General features: G+C 36.2%; 1 non-coding gene across 1 annotated transcript; it reads right to left on the reverse strand.

Annotated features, from left to right (window-relative positions):
* Positions 1–1,025: 1,025 nt before the first annotated feature.
* On the reverse strand, positions 1,026–1,132 carry LOC138890964 (small nucleolar RNA R71). The gene has a single exon (XR_011407326.1). It is a non-coding gene; the product is annotated as a small nucleolar RNA R71 (small nucleolar RNA).
* Between the last annotated feature and the right edge of the window lie 12,785 nt (positions 1,133–13,917).

Here is a 13,917-nt window from a genome sequence, read left to right on the forward strand (position 1 = left end):
ACAATACTATAGGGTGCAACATTGTCATAATTTAATACTGCAAAGTGTAACATTATCGTAATGTAATATGGCAAGGCGTAACATCATCGTAATATAATACTGCAAAACGTAACATCATCGTAATATAATACTACAGGACGTAATATCGACGTTATATTGTGAGGCGTAACATCATTGCCAGGGATTGCAATCAATAGTGTTCGAAATAGTTTGTAGTGCTAATTCAGGAATTTTTTCTTATTATTTTTATTTTTCCCTTTTTATGTTTGGTGTTCTTTTGTTGTGCGCGGGTTACAGGTTAAGATTGGTGCATGACTCGAGCTTTTGTGAAAGAATTTCTACCATACGAGCCAGAGTTAGAAAAAAAACTACGAAAATTGAGGAAGGAAAGAGATCTCACCGAGAAGTTAGAGAAGGTTGGAAAATCCTCAACCCAAGAAACTATGACTAGAAATGTTGATGATAATGTAGATTTAGCTGCAAGAGAGGCAGCCCAACTCCGAGAAAAACCTGCACGGGATGCTGAGGAAGCAGCTATTAGAGATGCACAGAATATCTATGCAAACCAACATCAACATCAACAGAAGAGAGGGGTCACAGACTTAATCAACATCAAACCTTGGTTGCAAACCAGTTCAGAAATATAGCTTCCAGGCTTGGAAGACCACTTGGAGATTATGCTAGACTAGTATATAATCAAGGATTATCCGGTGTTAGACCACCTCCAATATCAGCAAAATTTTGAGTTGAAGCAAGGGTTGCTTCAGACCCTTCAGAATTGTTGTGTCTTCAGAGGGAAGCCAAATGAAAGTCCAAACACATATCTAATGGACTTTGAAGAGATTATGAACACCTTTCAATACAATGGGACGTCATAAAATGCAGTGTACTTTAGAGAATTCCCCTTTTAACTTAAAGATAATGCGAAGGAGTGTCTTCGAAGTTTGCCCGGTGGATCGATTAGAACTTGGGAGGAGATGACCAGAAAATTCCTTGATAAATATTTCTCCTCAGCTAAGACGGGCAAGTTTAGAAGAGAAATCCATAACTTCTACCATAAAGAGACTGAAACTATTATTGAAGCATGGAAGAGGTTTAAGGAGATATTTAGAAAGTGTCAACATAGCGGAATTAAATTCTGGATGCAACTCCAGGACTTTTGGGAAGGATTGACACCGGCATCACGTATAACATTGAGTAATACAGTTGGAGGTCCTTTGACGAAGAAAACTCTAGAGGATATAGTTACAATTCTTGATGAGTTATCTGAAGATACTAATTAGTGGCCCTCTTAGAGTGCTGAAAGATGAAGATCAACTGGTGTTCACCAAGCTGATGCTAATACATCTGTGCAGGTATAGCTTGATGTTATGGCCAAAAAAATACAAAATCTGACCTTAGCCTCAATTCAAAATGAGCGTTACGCCGTGTGTGATATATGTGGAAAAGGACACCCTACTCATGAGTGTTAGCCTCAGCTAAGTAAGTAAATGTTGTAGGAAATTATAATGCACTGGGTCAGAGGTACCTCATTTTTTATGGAGTTCTCCTAGGGGTACTACGAATGCATGGCAACAAAACAACCCCAAGGACAATGAGCTCCTGGTTATGTGAATCAGCAGAGGCAGCAATATCAGCCTCAAAAGCATGTTCAGTCTGGCATTGAAGATATCATGAAGGCCTTCATTATAAAGTTAGATGAGAGGCTTGAAACATAGTTCAACTATCAAAGAACTGGGCACGGGTTATCGAAACCTAGAACGACAGGTTGGGAAACTTGCCACTCTATTACCTGAGAGGATTCCAGGAACTCTCCCCGTTTATACTGAAAGAAATCCCAAGTAAACAGTCAATGATGTAACTTTGAGAAGTGGAAAAGTGTTGAAAAATCTCACCCCAATCAAAAAAGAGGTGAGACTAGAAACAGAAAGTGGGGAGCAAATAAAAAGTGATGCTGATAAAAAGAAGAATGGCCAGATGAAAGCAGAGAAGAAAAAGAAGGATGAAAATTTGAGAATGGAGGAACCTGAGGAGAGCAAGTATATATGTCTGCTCTACCTTTCCCCCAAAAACAAAATAGAGAAAAGTTGGACAAGCAGTTTGAGAGATTTCTAGATGTGCTGAAACAGGTTCGTGTAAACTTACCATTTACTAAAATGCTCTTACAGGTGCATGCGTATGTTAAATTGTTGAAATAGATCCTTACAAGAAGAGGAAAATTGAAGAGACCTCAGTGGTCAAGCTCACATAGCATTGCAACGCGATATTACAAAATAAACTCCCACAAAAGTGTGGAGATCCAGGGAGTTTTATTATATCTTGCTCTTTAGGCACTATTAATTTTGATAAATCTTTGTGTAGTTCTGGTGCCACAATTAACTTAATGCCCTTGTATATTTACAGGAAACTAGAGAATGAGATTGGTGAGATAAGGTCAGTAACAATATCTTTGCAGCTAACAGACTAAACGAATCTGATACCCGAGGGATAGTGGAAGATATTTTTGTTCGTGTAGATAAGTTCGTCTTTTCGGTAGATTTTATAGTGGTGAAGATGGAAATAAACAAGGAGGTTCCCCTCATCCTAGGAAGACTATTCTTAAAAATTGGTAGGGCCATCTTAGATATACATGAGATAAAACTCATGCTTAGGGTGGGTGAGAAGACTATGACGTTTGAGATGAATGTAGCAATGGAGGTGAAAAAGGAGAAACTAGCTGCAAGTGTTGAGTGGAAGGTGAAGAAAGCTTAGAAGAAGTTGTCAACATGGATGTGTGCATTAGTTCGAGGGTGAGGAAGGGAGCCCGACACCCCCACTAGATATTCAGGGAAGTTTCATTTACCTTATATTTTTTAATTGTGTGTCATGGGATATGCCACAACTTAAAGTGTAGGGTGAGGGATATGTTGTATGTATGTATGTATGTATATTAGTTTAAGTTTTTTTTGTTCGTTATAGTAGTTAGAGATAGATGTCATTGACATATTTCTTGAGGGATTAAAGTTGAAGGAAAAAGACAAAAAGGTTTTCTTTTGTGGGTAGTGAAGCAATACCCCCCCCCCTACGGTTTTTCTTTGTGTCGCGGTTCTTTACCAAGGGTTTTGTTTGAACCAGGTGTAGTTAGTTTTTATTTTTTTTAGGAGTAAAAAACCTTATGCTATGATTTTAATTGAAGGCAATATATCTTAACATTTTTTATGCTTGAGAATAGTGAGTGCTTTAGTTGTGGCACTTAGGCTTAATTTTTGACTATTGTATAAGTACCTTAATTTGTATGATAATGACTTTGTTTGACTTCTTTGACTAGAATTTCTTGATGAGTTCAATCCTGAGTGAGTTATGTGCCATGTGTGTGTGAGGTTTCATGTATTCTGTGCATTACATTTGATGTCTAGAACTTTCCCCGTGTGTTTGCAAAGAGAAATAGTAGTTTTATTCAGTCTTGGAAGTGATATAGGAATTTCTTTGTTGAACTAGATATATGTGTTTACCCGCCTACGTGTTATTTATCTTAGTTAACCCCTTTGAGTCAGTAATCATGTTTCTTTGGGAACCACATTACAAGAATTACCCATTTGTTTGAATTGACCACTTATTTGAACCTTGTACCTCTCATGACCACTTGAATTTGTTATGAACTTTATAAAAGTTGAAGTGTGGGGTTGTTAGTTTGGCTTTTGAGTGGAACTATTGAAAAAAGGAGAAAGGTGCAATGTATTGAAAAGTAAGAGTCACTTGAATTGAAAAAGAAAAAACAATAATTGTTTTGTTGTGAATAATATTCATTGATAAGTGGTAACTCTTAATTTAATTGTTCTTAAAGAAGTAGGGAGTTGATGTATATTGATGTAAAGGTGGAGTTATGGTTTAACATAAGTGTGTAGTTTCGAACGGTAAATTATATGTATTAAAGTGCTTTAGTCACTCTTATATCTAAATGTATCCTACCTCCCGCAGCCTACATTACAACCAATTAAAGTCCTACTTGATCCTTGATTGAATGAGCTCAATTAGTAGAATAGTACACTACGAGCAAGCCTATGGTGCATCTTTGTGGCATATGAATGTTGTTTCTGAGAGTGAGTAAATTCTTTCTATCTTGAGTTCCTAATTGTTCTTAACTTTTATTCTATCTAGAACTACTCTCTATTGTTGTGTGAGGGCACTTAATTCACAAAGGAAAGGTAATGGTGTTGACCTCTATGTTAGAGTAAGTGAGGGTGTGGGAATAATGCGTGGTACTTATGAGTCAAATCTTGAGGCAAAGATTTTACACTATTGTGCTTAGTCTATTTTAAATATTCTTGGTGTGATGAGTTAGGAGGGTTGTTTAAAAAGTTCTAATTTATATAAAATTGCTACACCCCATGTTTTTGTATGTGAGAGTACGTTATAAGTCAATTGATGTATGACCAAAAATGAGATCATCTTTGAAAGCACATAAAGTGAGTTAATCATGTTACCATGGAGGTTACAAATATTTAAGATCATGAATACCAAGTACCAAGAGGGTTGGAAGGCTTAGAAGCTAAAACAATTGAAGAAAATAAGTTTTGTCGAAAGTCGACAAGTTGGCAATGTTATAACATGCACTTTTGGGGCGATAATAGGGTGCTTAAATTATAAGGAGATTATGTTATGAGTTATTTTAGTCGTATGATAGACGTGTGTTACATTCATAAATATTGAAACTTAGGTCAAATATAGCTGAGCTTTTCTCCCAATATATTTGGAATAGGGGATTATCTACCTACCAAATTGAAGTTCTATGAGTCTAGTTTCTAATGCATTAAACCGTTCGTCCATATGACATAGGAGTAGAGAGATATTTTAAGTTTAGAGAAACTGCACAGACTGCATAGGTGACAAGTAGATGTGTCACTAAAGATTTTGAGTAATACATTTCGTGTGTTATATGAGGTCTTTTTGGGACATATTATATACAAAATTGAAGGTCTTGGAATGTATTTTCTAGTGCTTAAACATTGGTTTATACGACATACCGATAAAAAGATATAAGTGTTGGAAGAAGGGCCAATGCTAGGGTGCCAAGCAAACACCTCTTTGACCTCCGAAAAGTTGTTGTATATAGGGTTTTAAATCATCTTTCTCCTCATTTATCATAGAACACGACCAGAGAACCCCCAAATAACTTACCCTTAAGCTCTCTACAAGGTTTCCAAAGAATATTAATATCTCGAGTATGAAATGAAGAAGCGATAACATTACAACGATCCCTACGACGTAAGTATCACTGTCTCGTCTCTCTTTTTCTTTGTAGATTGAGTTTTGGAAGGTACTTTATAGTTAAGAAAACGTCTACTTTCTGTATTTAAGCTTTTAAATGTCAAGGAAAGTTGATAAATTCATTTCCTAATAGTTAGAACTCATGGGACAGTGATCGGAAGCCATGAGTTTTATTTATTTCACTTTTAAGGGACTATTTTGTAGTCCACTCGTGTTGGCCCATTATGCTGATATTTTATGGAGTTTTGGAGGAGTAAAGGTGTGGAGAAAAACCATATAATGACAAAATGATGGGCTGGTTGTTCTTCATTACATTTTAGGTTGTTTGACAATACTTTGATTGTCGTTTTATGAATTAAGTGATTAGGGTGTGTGGGCTGTTTTGTCGTATATTGTGATAGAGATAAAGGTTGAAAAATGATGCATATATGTTGTTATTGTTGTGTTATTGTTGCTTTTTGTATATGGCATTGGAGGAGGGCCTTGTTACAGGGGAGATGCTGCCCAAATTAACATAAACGAGTTACTACTTTAAGTTGCAGACTTAGCCTTTACTCAACACTGATTTTAAATCTCCTTATGTTGTGATAGATTGAGTTGAGTTGTTTGAAGAATTACTTGGAAGGTATTAAGGACTCAACGTAGTTAAGGTATGTTAAGACTAAACCTTTCCTTCATTTTAGCATGGTCCCGTAACTACATGTGTTTGATAACGAGGCATAAAGAGAAGTTCTTATTCCTGAATTTATGTATATTATCCTACTCTCACAAGCTATAGTATTCTCCCTTATTAGGACATTATATTCAGTTTAGTTTTGTCTTCTTTCATCCAAGAGAGCAGAGAGTCTATATATATACAGTATTACAATATTTTCACCACCATCGAGCTCTAATTGATGGGCAGGCCCCTATTGAGCAACATTTGATCAGATGGTAAGTTATATACCAAGCCTACTATGGTCGAGCGCCTATGAGCGAGCCTACTATGGTAGAGAAGTTACACATACCGAGCCTTATAGGACCGGGCAACTATTTTACTTACTATATTGAGAGAGATGAGCCAGTATCAATAGGTAATCATATCTTCAATTATATTGGACTCGTAGGTACTTTAAATTATTATATTATCAGTTCAGTTTCAGCTTTCAGTTATTCAATTGCCTTACATAATCGATATATTATTTCTTACTGATGTCCCTTTTGCTGGGGACACTGCATTTCATGACTGCAGGTCCTGATAGACAGTTGTATAGACCTTCCCAGTAGACAAAGTCAAACATCAGCTTAGTTGGTAAGCTCAACTTCCTCGGAGTTACCAGGTCTATACCTCAGAGTCCATTTTATATATACAGGTTTGATAGGTAGGTCGAGGCCCTGTCCCGGCCATAATACAGTTCAGTTATCCCTAGAGGCTTGTAGATGAGTCTTGTACATTTTTTATATCAGTATTGTGGTTTTACCAGCCTTATGTATATGTTTAGTTTGGTACTACTGGTTGTAGACGTTATTTTTAGATTATTCAGAATATGGCCTCATCGGCCTATGTTGAGGGTTATCCCTCCAGAGTTCACAGTTACAGAGTGGTACGCTGGGGCAGAGTATGGAACCAGGTGTCGGCCACGCCTCTTCAGGTTTGGGCGTTACAACCATGGTATCAGAGCAATTCTATCTTAGGGGTCTACAAGTCGTGTCTTGTAGAGAATTGTTTATGGGTGTGTTAAGCACCACACTTATAAGCAGGAGGCTATAAGACATTTAGGACTGTCACTTTTTCTTCTTAGGATTGTCACTCTTTCTTCTTACTCTAGATCGTGTGGTAGAGCTCAGTTGTAAGATTCAAACTCCCAACTTTTATTTTATTCGTAATACAACGATACCTACATATAGAAAGATAGTTAGTAAGAGATTAAATGTTGTTGTAGAAGAGGTGAGTAAGAAGAACTCGATTTTGCATCATGTTTATGATGAGTAAATGTGAGGTCTTCAGCAGATCATGTGTGTACTAAGAAGTTTAAGCTTCTTAGTAAGGATCCCTAAGGCATGAATATTTATCCATCCATGTGATAAAAAAATGAGAGAATTAGAAGGTAGACACAAGTTTCAATAAGTAAAAGAAGCAAGGTGGAGAAGGATACGAGGTACCCAGTTAGTGAAGATTATCAGTATTTAAAATTCAGTCAGAGAAATATAAGTATTTTAATTACCGTCAACAGTAACGGAAGTATGTACAATTGGCCACACCCATCATAGTTATGCCCTGTGGGAGCTAACAGATATTGTTTAAGAGAAGGAGGGGATATAATGACCAGCTGGGCTTAAAGTAACCGAAAATGGTGGATGCATTATTAGCATTACCTAGCCTTTTCGAAGGATATTGAAAATGTGTTAATAGTTCTCCGTTTGAGACACCCCGATGGTGCACTCTAGAATATTGCATTTAGATATGAATACTAGAATGTTCAGAAGAAAGGCAGTGGAATCCTAGAAGGGATAAATATTTACCTTTATATGGCTCCCGTCCCTAGTAAAGAGAGAATCTAGGCGACTGGAATAGCCAGTGGATAGAGTAAGGGGATCTAAAAGCGAAAGAAGGTTTTGTTGAAGTTTTTAAAGTAAGGTAATAGACGAAAATATTAGCAAGAAAATAAGAAGAGAGTAAATAAAGTATTATGAGTAAGATGTGATAAATCGGTGATAACGGTAAATCAAAATATGATATGATGACCGAGTTTATAGTCAAGTGAAGGAAAAGACGAGATGTGACAGGCCTTGAGATAATAAAAGAGTATAGGCCAAAGTCATATCATTTTTTCGAGAAATGAGTTGGTGAGTCCAACGTGATTACTAGAACAAAAATTTAGACCCCCGGTGTAAGAGAAATCAGCATGGGCTAGTGAACAAATAAACTGAACATCAATTAGGGATCGAATGATGTGATAATAGTCGACATCAAAAGAACTTCAAATATCGCATTCCAGCAATAATAAAATGGATACCAGAAGAATAACTTTTAAAGGTCATTTAGGAGGACGATTCCCTAAAGAAGGAACTATGAGCAGAGTTAAGCTTAAGTAACTAGGTGTACTAGTTACACTAGGTGTCACCCTTGCACGTAAAAAATTTAGTTATCCCTAGTAGAGAAGGGCTACCGCAGGGAGAGTAAGAGTTAGTGAAGACGTGAAAAGACGCCGAATATGAAGAGGTAAAATATGTGTAGGTGAATCTTCATAGCATTAAATGTTAGTACTCCCTTAAAGGGTTAGGATGAGGTGATATGGTATTTAGTCGGAGTTAAGTGGTTCAAGTAACTACGTAATAGTAAAAGGAGAATGCGGTAAAAAGGCGAAAGGAGTGAGATTGAATTTATTCAGATCATACATATATACTACGAGTCCAAAACACTATGCAAGCACGATGTGGGGGAGAGGCAGTAAGGATTCTTGGCTAGGATGTTATTAATCAATAAGTGTAAATGGGCACTTAATACATTAGGAGCAGTGCGAGAGGTAAGTTAAGACAAAGGAAACAACCCTAGCTAGATTATGTAGAATATAGATATGAGAATGGGCCAACGAGTAGTAGTTGATTCAGGAAGAGCCTAGGTATTGCTAGACAAGAGGATATAGATAAATCTACAGATCGTGCAAGATAAACCTAGTGAGCCCCAACATAGGGAATTCAGTCTCGCATATACGACATCGTAATCCTTGAGAAATATTCAAATAAGAGGTGAGTTAGTTATAGTTGTCGTAAATGTGTTACGGGAATAAAAGAGAGTGCCACAGGGAAGACAAAAAAAATGAGTTTAGAAGTAACCCTATAAGAACAAGGGCACAAAGGTATGTAACTAAGGATAGTTATAGGTAAGTAAGCACATCGAAAATTCCGTTGGGTATATGTTGTAATAAGCTCATAGACAAGAATCAGAGAGTCTCCCCTAAGTGGTACAACGAAAGACTAGCTGAGGAAATAAGGAAGAAGGCTTTAACATAAGCATAGTGACCTAAAGAAGAAATGATCTTAGAATAATAATATCACTGCAATATTGTATGCACTCCATAAGAAAGTGGCACCTATCGTGACCAATGAATGGGAAGTAAAATCAAAAGTAATATTCGTGATCATATGAGTTTCACGAAATTCCAACATATGCGGGCATTAAGGTAAGCCAAGTATTCATGCAACAAGTGGCAAAATGACTAGGGAAGGTAATTGCTTACTTTTAAAAAAACTGAGAAGGCGCGAAAGGAATTATTCGATCAATGACGCAGAATTACTTATCTTATGAATGCACTTAATATTTCTGATTGTTATCCATGCAGCAAATATATATTGACATTCCTACAGCTATAGGAGACTCCAGTATAAGTTAAAATAAAAAATTGAGTCCACATCACAAACAAAAGCTTGAATTGTTAGAAGGTTATATCATGGATATTCTATATCATCCACGGAGGACTAAAGTAATAACGAATATCCTGATCCGCATATCAGAAGATAGCGTAAACCTACTTAAAGGCTGAGATAGAAGAGGAAACTAAAGAGTTACATAAGCTAAGTGAATCAGGAGTCTGATTATTAGACCTCAATGATTATAAAAATCATGATTTAGAATATTGCAGAATCACTCTTAATATAATAAGTACACAAGAGATAGTAAAATGGTCATATTCTATAATGGCTCTATGATAAAGTCAGTTAGAAGAGTACCAGCCTCATAAGAAGTTAGTATGAAGCTCCCGTCGGATTGTGTATGCATAAGAGGTGCAAGTATTATAGTAGATCCTTAAGGTATGGATGTGATTTCCACCTATGTGGAAGGGAGGTTATGAAAGTGATAGAAGATATGATGCAATATTTAAAGATAAGAAAGGTAAAGAATACATAAGTGCAGAAGAATATAAATAGTCCAGATTTTAGATAGAGGTCTAGAAGTGCCATGATTCAGTATCCAGAAATGATGGTGGTGAGGTTAGTGGCATATCTTCCAGCCTATGGTTTCTAGGTACCGAGAGGTCTAGTTAAGAGACTAAATAAGAATTAAAGATGATGTGATGTCTCACTTGATGTTCTAGAATAACATAAGGAAATCTATGGTGCTAGCAAATTAATGGGAGGTTGCGAGTAGTATAAATAGATATGTGTAGGTCGCAAGCTAAAGTATGGCAGAGAGAAAAGGTTTTAGGTAGACAAGAGTAACAATAAAAAAAGGTGAGTGATAAGGTGACGAAAATAGGGAAGTCCTCATGATTAAACCCATCACAATATGAGAGTTGATGGTTTTCGTAACTTATAAAAAACTCAGTATGTTTCTCTCGTAATAGAATGAACTCAGAGGAGTTTAAGACTAGGGGCATTTAGAAAATATGGAATGTTGCTCTCGTAATAGAATGAGTGTGAAATTGTGATAAATTATAAGAGAATAATGTTTAGGCCTTTGATTGAAGAATTATTTAATGAGAATGGATTTCATGAATTGCATAGGATTAGAATACCCCCATAGGATGAATCATGTTGGGATGCAATGAACTATGGTTATTGAAGTATAGTATCATCCCTAAGTGGATCAAGAAAATCAGTTAAGATGTTCCCAGATGAGACATGAGCCCTAGTGACAATGTATTACCTAAGAGGCTTCAAGTTATGAGTGGTAGATTAAGATCAGCATTAAGCTGAATCAATGATGGATGGATAAAAGTTAAAATGCATGAGAGGATATTAGGTTGTCATTCTTAAGATGAACAATAATGAGGAAGTATTAAAGGACTTAGATTTATGCATATAGGATAAGCTACGAGAGAGCAACCTAGAGTTGGGTAGCAAACCTCAGTAATAACAAACTGAAGTAAGTGTTATTGTATAGTATGACCTGCCTGGATGCAATAAATCTATAAGGATAGATAACCAAGGTTATGAAACAAAAGATAGCAATAGTCGTAAGTTCGACAAAGTACCAAGCGAAAGACTTCAGTACACCTACACAGATGCCTACAGGGACAGCTTTCCATAGTTTTGTATATATTCACAAAATGGGCCTAGATATTGTCTAAAATCTAGAGGAAATATGAGAGAAGAGTGCCATAGGCACCCGTTGTTGCTCCAAAACGCACATGGAAGTATACGTGGTCAACAAGTAATATAGGATTATAAGTCCAGATATCGTACCCACAGAAGCTTGTGATTATCTATGACTAAATTTAACTAAGACAATTAATCTATTCAAGCGATTTTCTAAAATATGAATATTTGACTAAAATTAATCTAGAGTAACAAATTAAGAGATCAAAGAAAACAACGACAAGTTTAAAGACGAATTCAATGGGAGAAAATATTCTAGAGCTATGGGTTAGCTAACAATACCGTTGAGTTTTTTACTTAAATTTTGTAATTAATTTATCTAATTTATTATTTGACAGGGTTAATATTACTCGCAGCCTTCTCTCGAAGTACTACTCATCTATTCAAGCTAACCTAACGCTTATATTTCTATGGAATTAGAATTAACAAGAACACATTAATAATTCATGTATAGTAACCAAGCGAAGCAATTAGGTATATTCCTACTCAATCTTATATACAATCTTATATGCAATCTAGAATTCTATCTCCCGAGTTCAATCCTAGATTCGTAGATAGTATTCAATTGGTGATTAAGCAGCCAAATAATTAAGCGCAAGATTAAATAAATAAACCAATATGACAAAATAATAAGAACAATTCAAGCTTCAAACTACAAAGTTCATGTAGCACCCATAACTCTTGAACTAATAAACTATGAAACTAAGAGAAGAGAAGAGAAGAAAAACTAGTTAGAAGCCTCCTCCAAGAGTGGTTTGTTCTCCTTAGGTCAAAAGTACGTCAAAAGTCCAAAAGTATCTCCCAAAATGACGCTTTACATATATTTATACCAAGTAGGGTCGGGCCCAGATGAAATCTACATTTCCTAGCCGAAATAGGAAAACCTGCAAACTTAGTGATTTCCATGCATCGCATTGTGCATCGCCCGGTGCGTTGCATTAATGCTTTTTCCTATCAGACCACAAAAAAAATCCAATCTCTGAACTTTGGAATTTTTTGACAAAAATTCGCACTAATGCGTAAAACAATGCATCGCACGGTGCCTCGCACTAGTGCATTTCTTCAGCAGTTGCTTCTTCCTTGAATTTTGACATCCAGAATTGATCATCGATCATCGAACACAATCCCATCATAATCCCTTGAGCTTCTACTCAGACTTCAAAGCTCCAAATAGCTCGAATTAGTTCCACAACTTCTATATAACTCAGAATCACTCCAACAAGGCATAAAACACACAATAAGTGCAAAATACTAGCGATTAATGCTCAAACACAATAAAAGTTCAATAAATTAGAGTGAAATAAGCGAGTAAAATACATAATTATAGCATACCATCAACACTCCACACTTAAACCATTGCTCGTCTTTGAGAATAAGCGACTAAAATACATAATTATGTAGTTTGATTGCTCGAGGACGAGAAATTATTTAAGTGTAGGTGTTGATTGTAGGCTATAATTGCATGTTTTAGTCGCTTATTGCACTCTAATTCACTGCATTTTAATTGTGTTTGAACTTTAATGGCTAGTGTTTTCCACTAATTGTGTGTTTTATGCCTTGTAGTAGTGATTCTGAGCTATGTATATGTTGTGGAACTAATTCAACCTATTTGGAGCTTTAAGTCTGAGTAAAATCCAAAGGGATTAAGCCGCTATAGTGTTCTAGGGTAGAGGACCAAGTCTGGACGTCTAAAAACAAGAAAAATCAGTACTTTGAGAAATCTCCACATTTGTGACACGTCGGGCACCGTGGCTGTGTATTTCTGATGCCTGTTGAATTTGCAAGCTACCTCAAGTTCCCCATAAGCACCCTGTATGGTGCGTCGCCCCATGCCGCGCGCTTGTGCAATTTTTACATAGCCAATTTCCTATTTTGGCTAGGAGAAAGTATTTTCGTCTGGACCCGACCCTACTTGATATAAATACATAGAAAAACATTATTTTTTTTACTTTTAACATATTTTAGACCTAAGAAAGCTAAGGAGAAGTTGGAGGAACAAAAGGCACATGGATTTTATCATTCCTTCCTCACTCAAGTCCCGAGATTGGATTGTTTTGTGTTTTCCTGTACTTTAACTATTATTGTGATGAATTGCTCCATATCTATGGAGTAGTTCTCTTTAGGGTTTGATGGATTTGGTGTATTGATGATTGTTTGTAGATTATAACTCTAGTTTTATGTATTGAAGCATTTTGGATGATTTAATTGTTGCATCTATATTCACTTATTCATGTAATCGAGAGAGGTTCTCCTAAAGACCAATCCACTACGCATTCTTGCATATCTTCACGTGCTTAAATTGGTTCATCTCGTGAGTTTAAGACTTAATCAAGAGAGGAGTTTTTGCTGAACCTTTGAACTAATAATTGAGTGAATTCGAGAGACTCTTCTGAACCATAGAAGTGAATTATCTAGAGTTAGATCCCAACAATTATCTTGCACCTATCCTATCAACCCCTATTTTCTCCCACTAATAACTTCCTTGCTTATCTTTGTTTGATTGTCATTTGTCAATAGTTTAGACTCTTAGCTAAGTTTAGTTATAAATCATATAAATCTCAATTGTTGATCATCTTAGATAGCAATCAAGCT

Source organism: Nicotiana sylvestris, chromosome 4 (genome assembly GCF_000393655.2).
Source record: "Nicotiana sylvestris chromosome 4, ASM39365v2, whole genome shotgun sequence".
NCBI lineage: Eukaryota > Viridiplantae > Streptophyta > Magnoliopsida > Solanales > Solanaceae > Nicotiana > Nicotiana sylvestris.